This window comes from Nicotiana tabacum, chromosome 4, assembly GCF_000715075.1.
Source record: "Nicotiana tabacum cultivar K326 chromosome 4, ASM71507v2, whole genome shotgun sequence".
In the NCBI taxonomy this organism is placed as follows: Eukaryota; Viridiplantae; Streptophyta; class Magnoliopsida; order Solanales; family Solanaceae; genus Nicotiana; species Nicotiana tabacum.
This window is the reverse complement of record NC_134083.1, coordinates 56408497-56417305: the sequence shown is the minus strand read 5'-3', so window position 1 is coordinate 56417305 and position 8809 is coordinate 56408497.

Genomic DNA, 8809 nt, shown 5'->3' with positions numbered 1-8809 from the left:
CGTATGCTGAATATTCCCCATGGTGTTGGGAATTTAATTACTTGGTATAGGCTGGAGGGGATGGCTCTCATGGGATGTATCCATGGTCGTCCCATTATAATATTGTACGCAGTGGATTGGTCTATGATGTGGAATGTCGTCTCCAGAGTCACGCCACCGGCTAAGACGGGGAATGTAATTTCCTTGTATGTCCGCTCAACTGCATTATTCAAGCCGGTAAGCGTGATGCAACACAACACTATCTTATCCTCGAGTCCCATTTGAGTAGGGACTCGGGGATGGATAATGCATGCACCACTTCCATCATCCACCATGATGCGTTTGACATCGGTATCTAAAATGCGTAAAGTAATAACGAGGGCATCATTATGAGGAAAAGTCAAACCGTCGGCATCTGACTCATCGAAGATGATACTTTCTTCGAGTCTGTCATACCGTTCATGGGTGATAGACTGCTTGAGCTTGGAGTGGTGGTGAACTTCACGCCGTTGATAGAGGCGCCGCCGCCGCCGATGATCATGTTGATAGTACGAGCTGGCGATGGCGGCTTTGGCGGGCCTTGATGTTCACGTCCTCTGGCGAAGTTGGTTCTCCCCTTATCGCTTAATAGCTCTTTGAGGTGCCCTTGCCGTAACATGTTTATGACTTCTTATTTCAGGGCGATGCAATCTTCTATTTTGTACCCACGTTTTTGGTAGAACTCACAGAGGGCGTCAGATTTTATGATGCTCGGGTCTGATCTCATCTTCTACGGCTACTTCACCTTTTTTCTGAGTTGCTCAAGAGCGTAGACTATTTCTATAAGTGACATGCATAAAATGTGAGCAGATAATAAGGGGGACATACCTCTTTCGTTGCGATGAGTTCTTCTCCTTGTCCGGGATGAAGCTTTTTCATAACGGGGGGAGGTGTGGCGGCCGTTCTGACGTATGGTTGGTGTCGTTCCCTGTTAGGTCGGGGAACCGGGTGATCTCTTATGGTTCTGTCTCTTCATTCTTTTCTGGATTCGGCTTGTACCGAGGTTAGCTGGTGAGTTAGTCCATTGAGGTCGTCCTCATTTTCTTGGACCTCAGCACAATAAGCATTATGGATTTCATCACAAGTGGTTAGAGGATACTTCATCAATCGACTCAACAGTTTCCTAGTTGCTCTTGAATCATCTCTACTCAGCCCGTTCTGGAAAGTTGTGATCGCTATCCCTTAGGACACGTTCGGCAGAGTCATCCTTACTCTATTGAACCGGGAGAAGAAGTCCCTTAGTCCCTCTCCCAAGGACTTCTTAATAGCAAATATGTCATTTACTCTTGCTTCGGACTTCTTGGCTCCAGCATGGGCGGTTATGAACTTATCGTCCATTTTCTCAAAAGTTTTTATGGAGCGGACCGGTAGTTATGAATACCATGTTAATGCCCCTCCTGTAAGGATTTCGCCAAACTTCTTCAGCAAAATAGAGGACACTTGTTCTTTGGTGAGGTCGTTGCCTTTCACGGCGGTGACATAGTGAGTCACATGATCCTCAGGATCGGTCATTCCTTACGGCGGCATTTTGAAGGTCTTTGGTATGGCATATGGGGCTGTGTCATCGTTGTGCGGCTGCTCTATGAACCTTCCAACGTCCCTTTTTGGAAGTAGCTTAAGAGCGCCCGGTATCTTGTCAACTCATTCTTGGTGTTCTTTCATCTGGTCTCGGAGTGCCCTGTTTTCATTCTCCATTTCTTCCATCCTCTTTAGAATGGCAGCGAGGGCGATGTCATCTGCATTGTTAGTAATATTATGAGTTGTACCTGTCGCTGGAGGGTTTGATCTGTTGCACTGCTCGTCTGTTTGTTGTATCATGCAAGCTCTTGCGGCTTCTGCAGTCATGCCTGGAGCGGATTTGTTGAGGACACTTGTTAGCGTGTCGGTCAGCCATGCTTTGAGGAGTTTTTTCACCGGTGGGGGCGTCCCTTCTTCTGCAGACATGAAGGCCCATTTTCCGTTGGGTTTTGTTATGTTGCAGTGTGGGGGAGGTGACCTCTCTTACCTAGGAGACGCGTTCTGCGTCGTGTCCTCACCTATTGTTTCACATCTTTCGTTAATGATATTCATGAGGTTAGTTGAGAAGTCACTTGTTATTTTTGTCCTTTCTCCTTGGTTACCTGCCATGTAGGGTCTTGTATGCACAAAGAAAGGAGATCTCGGGGTTTTTGACGTTAGTGACTTGTATTAATTGTAGATCTAGAGGAAACACAAAATTTGACTAAGAAATCCTCACAGACGGCTCTAAATTGTTTGACCAAAAAATATAGATCTTGGTTCAACTAATTAAATTTATATATATGAGGTTGGCTAACAATAATATCCCAAAGATGGAGTTCTCAAAAATGTAATAAATACTACGTTGGTATATCTTGATAACATCGGCAACATACAATCAGTATTCAAGAAATTAGTGGCAATAATATAGCATTAAATATTGGTGAATAGCAATAAATGGCATTTAAGTAATAGAAGGAATGAATCACCTAAGAAAGGATAGAATCGGTGATGTTCTTTCTGACAATGATTAGTGATGGGCAATCTTTTGAATATCTGAGTTATTCTCGGATCTAGTGAAAAAGTGTAGACAGGAATCTTAGTGAAAATGTGATATTTGTATGCTTGAAATGAAATCTGATTCTCTCTCTAAAGTCAAAGTGTATTTTTACAAATGAATATCACATATCCCCTATCATTGTATCTTTTTCTATTTATAGGGAACCTGTTCCTAAAAACCCTAACAGTACAAGTGTAGAGAATATGCGCTAGAATATTCTCTTTTGTGTCCTATCTTAAAACTAGCCGTTATAACTCTATCAAGGGTGCTCGACCTCGGCCTCGATAACTACTCCTTCAGTCTTGTTGACTCTTTGACCGCGACCTTCGCTGATAATTAGATTACTTCGATGCGTGGCATCCCAGGAATATTTTACTAATACCATTTCGACTAAAGATGGATTTTGTCCCATACACCTTCCTATACCCAGCATTCATATTTTCTTTTCTGGTTTTTTTGTATTTTTTTTTTACTTCTCAAGCTTATGAATTAAAAAATAAAAAAATAAAAAAGTCCTCTTGAAAAGGCCATAAAAATTTTGAAAAGTGGTCTTTAAGAGGCCATCAAGCCCCATAGTTTCTCTCGACCGATGCGTCTCTTTAACTCCATCAGTTACAATCCATAATCTCTATAATAACTACTCCATTATATATATATGTGTACCAATAAATCATGATGTACCATTATCTCTTCTCATATACAAAACACACATAACCTAAAACCTTAAAAAGTCATTTCCATGGCATAATTGATTTTGTTGATTTTGAGTCCTTTAGATTGTGTCTGTTAAATGGAATTTTTTACAAGGATTGGTGAGTTTCTTTTTGCAATCTTGAAGAGCTTCAGTCTTTGCAACTCTTTTTCTTTTTTCTTTATTTACTTGTGTAGAATTCTCTCTCAAATATGGGTGTTTTGAGATAGTAAAGTGCAGATTCAATATTGAATTGATTTTTAGTCCTCGCTCCGTCATCAACAATGATGTAGATTTTTAAAATTCGTATAAGAAAGGTGATACCGCACCTTCCTATGCCCGGCATTCATATTTTTCTATTTTCTAAATTTTTTTTTTGTATTTTTTTCTTTCACTTCTGAGGCTTATGAATTAAAGAAAAAAACAAAAACAAAAAAGTCCTCTTGAAGAGGCCATCAAAAAATAAACTGAAAAGTGGTCTTTAATAGACCATCAAGCCCCATAATTTCTCTCAACTGATGCGTCTCTTTAACTCCATCAGTTACGATCCATAATCTCTATAATAACTACTCCATTATATATATGTGTACCAATAAATCATCATGTACCATTATGTCTTCTCCTATACAAAACACACACAATCTAAAATCTTAAAAAATTATTTCCATGGCATAATTGATTTTTGTTGATTTCGAGTCCTATAGATTGTGTCTGTTAAATTGGATTTTTAACAAGGATTAGTGAGCTTCTTTTTGCAATCTTGATAAGCTTTAGTCTTTGTAACTCTTTTTCTCTATTCTTTATTTACTTGTGTAAAATACTCTCTCAAAGATAGGTATTTTGAGATAGTAAAAGTACAGATTCGATATTGAATTGATTTTGAGTCCTCGCTCTGTCATCAACAACGATGTAGATTTCCAAAATTTGTATAAGAAAGGTGATGTGGCACCTTCCTATGCTCAACATTCATATTTTTTTATTTTCTGATTTTTATTTTTATTTTTGCATTTTTTCTTTCACTTCTGAGACTTATGAATTAAAAAAAAAAACTGAAAAAGTTCTCTTGAAGAGGCCATCAAAAAATAAATTGAAAATTGGTCTTTAAGAGGCATCAAGCCCCATAGATTCTCTCAACTAATACGTCTTTTTGACTCCATCAGTTACAATCCATAATCTCTATAAACTACTCCATTATATGTGTATGTGTGTGTGTGTGTATCAATAACTCATCATGTACCATTATCTCGTCTCCTATACGAAGCACACATAACTTAAAACCTTTAAAATCTATTTCCATGGCATAATTGATTTTAGTTGATTTTAAGTCTTTTAGATGTCTGTTAAATTAAATTTTTGACAAGGATTGGTGAGTTTCTTTTTGCAATCTTGAAGAGCTTCCGTCTTTGCAACTTTTTTTCTGTTTTCTTTATTTACTTGTTTAGAATACTCTCTCAAAGATAGGTGTTTTGAGATAGTAAAGTGCAGATTCGATATTGAATTGATTTTGAGTCCTTGCTCCTTCATCAACAACGATGTAGACTTCTGAGACTTATGAATTAAAAAAAAAACTGAAAAAGTTCTCTTGAAGAGGCCATCAAAAAATAAATTGAAAAGTAGTCTTTAAGAGGCATCAAGTCCCATAGTTTGTCTCTACTAATGCGTCTCTTTAACTCTATCAGTTACAATCCATAATCTCTATAAACTACTCCATTATATATATGTGTATCAATAAATCATCATGTACCATTATCTCGTCTCCTATACAAAACACACATAACTTTAAACCTTTAAAACCTATTTCCATGACATAATTGATTTTGGTTGATTTTAAGTCTTTTAGATGTCTGTTAAATTAAATTTTTGACAAGGATTGGTGAGTTTCTTTTTGCAATCTTGAAGAGCTTCCGTCTTTGCAACTCTTTTTCTGTTTTCTTTATTTACTTGTTTAAAATACTCTCTCAAAGATAGGTGTTTTGAGATAGTAAAGTGCAGATTCGATATTGAATTGATCTTGAGTCCTTGCTCCTTCATCAACAACGATGTAAATTTCTAAATTTCGAATAAGAAAGGTGATGTTGCACTTTCCTATGCCCAGTATTCATATATTTTTTTTTGATTTTTTTTCTTTAACTTCTGAGACTTATGAATTAAAAAAAAAAAAAAAAAAACTGAAAAAGTCCTCTTGAAGAGGCCATCAAAAAATAAACTGAAAAGTGGTCTTTAAAAGGCCATCAAGCCCCATAGTTTCTCTCAAATGATGTGTCTCTTTAACTCCATTAATTACAATCCATACTCTCTATAATTACTACTTCATTATATATATGTGTACTAATAAATCATCATGTACCATTATCTCTTCTCATATACAAAACACACATAATTTAAAACCTTAAAAAACCATTTCCATGGCATAATTAATTTTGGTTGATTTCGAGTCCTTTAGATTGTGTCTATTAAATTGGATTTTTTACAAGGATTGGTGAGTTTATTTTGCAATCTTGAAGAGCTTTAGTCTTTGCAACTCTTTTTCTTCTTTATTTATTTACTTGTGTAGAATACTCTCTCAAAGATGAGTGTTTTGAGATAGTAAACGTAGGTGATGTGGCACCTTCCTATACCCAACATTCATAGTTTTCTTTTTTCTGGTTTTTTTGTATTTTTTCTTTCACTTCTCAAGCTTATGAATTGAAAAAAAAAGATTGAAAAAGTCCTCTTGAAGAAGCCATAAAAAACTGAAAAGTGGTCTTTAAGAGGCCATCAAGCCCCATAGTATCTCTCAACCGATGCTTCTCTTTAACTCCATGATTGATAATCCATAATCTCTATAATAACTACTCTATTATATATATGTGTACCAATAAATCATCATGTACCATTATCTCTTCTCTTATACAAAAACACATAACCTAAAACCTGAAAAAATCATTTCCATGGCATAATTGATTTTGGTTGATTTCGAGTGTTTTAGATTGTGTCTGTTAAATAGATTTTTGACAAGGATTGGTGAGTTTCTTTTTGCAATATTGAAGAGCTTCAGTCTTTGCAACTCTTTTTCTTTTTAATTTATTTACTTGTGTAGAATACTCACTCAAAGATGGGTGTTTTGAGATAGTAAATGTGCAGATTCGATATTGAATTGATTTTGAGTCCTCGCTCCGTCATCAACAACGATGTAGATTTCTAAAATTCGTGTGCAAGGTAAAAGAGAGTTAAATTGTAAGTGCCGAATTAGGATTTTAGATAAGGAATTTGATAGTTTCTTCTTTTTTTTTCAGAGAGTTTAGTTATTAGGAGGAAGAAATATATTTTTTTCGCTGAAAGAATTGTAGCAAAATCTTGAAAAGATTGGGATAGGCCATTGTTAAAAAATAAAAAAACATTATAGAGAACAACGAACAGAAAGACTGAAAAAACATTATGGAAGAGGCATAAGGCAATCTCCAAGTTATTTTTGGGACTAATACATATTACGTACTTACCGACTACCGTCGTTTGTTTTTTCTTTTCGATTTATCTTAAAGATATTAGCAGTGTTACTTCCCCTTATAATTGTCGATCCCTTAGTAGTTTTAACACCCATTTATATCATATTTATGGTTTCAAACTTTTCACTTTCCTCCATAACTATTTACTTAATATTCTTATATCCATTTATGTACTTCCTTAAATTTCACAGTGCTTGACTTTTTTTTCTACATGCTTTCATTTCTAACCTATTTAACATAACATAACAGAGGTAATGTTGCGAACACACCCTTGAAATCAAAAGTTCATGTTTATCCTATGCCTTTTATAGTTTCTCCTTTTAAAAAAAAAAATCAAAACATGCGTTTCTTTTTCATGGAAAAAGAAGCGCCAAAAGAGCAACATTGATTGTGCAATCTCAATAATGTATTTGTAAAATCTTTTTCTACTTGTGTGCATATTGGTCATTATTAAGTTTTAGTTTTAATGATGAAAAATAATATAATTGCTTTTGGTGCAGGGATTCAAGGAAATCAACCAAGATCGAAGTGCACAAAGAGAAACAATCAAAGGTGAAGGAAGAAATCAATCAAAGATTGATTGAAGCATTCAAAAGGAAAAGAAGTACTGACGATCCGGCGAGATAATCAATCCGAGATTGATTAAAGAGTTAAAAAGGAAAAGAAGCATTGAAGATCCGACAAGATAATCAATCAGTAGCTATTATTGGAAGGACCCAGAATTAAGGAGTAAATCCGGCACTATCAAGACTTAAAAATGAAAAGTTGTCAAAGTCCACACATCAAGGAAGAGTAACGAGAATTAACCTTATTTTTGGAAAGAATCAATTTCTTTCCAAGAATTAAATCTCTTGGGTTGGCAAATCTCTTCAGTAACAGTCTCCTACAAAGTATTTATACGCAACCTTAAGTCTTAGAGAGACATACTTTGATCAAACCAATTACCCTCTCTTTATTCTACTTCAAACAAATATTGTAGCTCTACTAGATCTGCTATGTAATAAGTTAGAGAAGAAAAAGAGAAAAATACTGGTGAGGCATTGTATCAAGAAAAGACGAGTGACATAGAAATTGAGCTGTTGGTGTAAACTACACCATTCAGTTTGTACTTAAGAAACTCAATCACTGAAAGAGAACTCTCTTGCAACCCAAGGGGACTGGACTAGGATTCACATTGAATCCGAACCAGTATAAAAGCTCTAATGTCTTTAATTCCTGCACTTTACTTCTGCATTTTAATTTTGCACTTCTTATTATCTCGCTATTACATCTAGTCGACTAATTGGAAAATCAAGTCAACTTATAATAATTAATTTTAAAATAAGCAATTCACTCTTGTACTTTCAATTGGTATCAGAGCAAGGCTCACATTTTTCTTTTGCTTAACAGCTTGTGAGAAAAGATCATGGCTAATCAAGTTATTGTCGGAGCACTCTTCCAAGAAGGAACATCGCAAGTAAGGCCACCATATTTTAATGGATAACATTTCTCTCACTAAAATATGCGTATGGAAATATACGCAAAGTCTTATGATGTCAAGGTCTGGCGAGTTATCCAAAAGGGGAACTATCCTTTGCCGGCTGCTGCTCAACCACCTGTTGATCCTGAAAATATAGATGAATATACTGATGAACAAATGGCAGTTGTGCAAGTTAATGCTAAAGCAAGGAATCTGCTTTATAATGCTATAAGTGGTGAGGAATATAGAAAAATCTCCAGTTGCGATACAGCCAAAGAGATGTGGGATAAACTTGAAGTTACTTATGAAGGAACCAGTAAAGTGAAAGAAACCCATATCAACATGTTGGTTCATGACTACGAACTCTTCCATATGAAAGAAGGAGAATACATTGAAGAGATGTTTGCCAGATTTAGTAAAATCATTAGTGATCTAAAAGCTTTTGGCAAACCATACTCAAGTGGTGATCAAGTTAGAAAAATTTTAAGAAGTCTAACCACTACTTGGCAGACAAAAGTGTTTACACTTGAATCACTGGATTTGAACAAATTATCATACTATGAACTTCGAGGAGAACTTATAGCCTTCGAGAAAACTCA